A 1610-nucleotide genomic window follows, 5' to 3' on the forward strand; every position below is an offset into this window, starting at 1 on the left:
TCTATTGGATTCCATTGCCCATTTTTTAATTGGGTTGTCTTTTTGTTTTGGATTGTAGGAGCTCTTTGTATAATCTTAATATTAAATATTTATCAGATACATGGTTACCAAATATTTTCTCTTTTTCTGTAGGTTCTTCACTTTTTTTTTAAAGTAAATTCTTTGATGCACCAAAGTTTATTTTGATGGAAATTTCTTTGTTCATTGCTTGCTTGTGTCCTTGATATCATGTCTAAGAAACCATTGCCTAATTTAAGGTCACAATAATTTACATCACTGTTTTCTTCAAAGAATTTTATAGTTTTAGATCTTACATTTAGGATCTTGATCCATTTTGATTTGATTTTTGTATATGGCATGAGATAGTGGTTTAAATTTATTCTTTTATATGGGGATATCCATTTGCACAGTATTGTTTGTTTAAAAGAGTCTTCTTTCCCCCACTGAATTGTCTTAGCATCCTTGTAAAAAAAAATCAATTGACCATAGATGAATGGATTTATTCCTGAACTCTCAATTCTGTTCCATTTTTCTATATGTCTATTCTTTTGCCATTTTAAGTGTATCTTTGTAGTAAGTTTTGAAGTCAAGAAGTGTGAGTCCTCCTACATTGTTCTTTTTCAAGATTATTCAAGGCTCTTCTGGGTGCTTTGCATTTCCATTTGAATTTTAGAATCAGTTTTTTAATTTTTTGAAACAAAAAGGCAGTTGGAATTTTGATAGGGATTGCATTGAGTCTGTAGATGAGTTGGAAGAGTATTGCCATTTTAATAATACTAAATTTTGTAATCTATAACACTGGGTGTCTTTCCATTTATTTAGATATTTTTAAATTTCTTTCAGCAATCTTTCTTAGTAAAAACTAAAAGTTTAGTATACAAGTCTTGTATTTATTTTGTTAAATGTATTCCTAAGATCTTTATTCTTTTTTAAAATTAAAACTTTTTATTGTGGTAAAATATTGTCTTAGTTATCTTGTGCTGCTGTATAACAGAAATACCACAAGTATATGGCTTTAACAAACAGGAATTTGTTCATTTATATTAGGAGGCTAGAAGTCTGAATTCAGAGTGCCAGCTATAGGGGTTGAGTGGAGGCTTCTCAACTTTGGGCTTCAACTCCGCCCTTGTTCCAGGCCCACTGGAGCTGGAGGCATCTCCTAACTCAAACACCTCCTGGCTACAGATGCTGACTAACCCAGGGTCGGCAGGTAAGATGTTACAATTCCTAGATCAGTAGGCAACATGGCAGGCTACTGATGCAAGTTCAGAAACAATCCCAAGATTAGAAGGCAACATGTCAGGCCACTGGTTCAGGTCCAGGAACTGGAGATGAAGACTTGGCCAAATGCAGGGTCCAGATGGGCCAAAAAGCTACAGACTTTCTTCAATGCTTCCCATATATACTGGAAGCAGGCCACACTCTGAAGGCAACTATTAGCTGCTCAGAGCAGATTCCACCATAGAGTTGATTACACCACATCCAATCTTATCATGGAGAACAACTGCATGCAGCTGCCAAGCTACTCAAAACCACAGCCCAGCCAAGTTGACACACAACTTTAACTACCACAAATATATGTAACAAAAAGTTTGCCATTTTAATAATAT

The sequence above is a fragment of the Orycteropus afer genome, unplaced genomic scaffold (assembly GCF_000298275.1).
Source record: "Orycteropus afer afer isolate SDZICR_OR568_19922 unplaced genomic scaffold, OryAfe1.0 scaffold00327, whole genome shotgun sequence".
NCBI lineage: Eukaryota > Metazoa > Chordata > Mammalia > Tubulidentata > Orycteropodidae > Orycteropus > Orycteropus afer.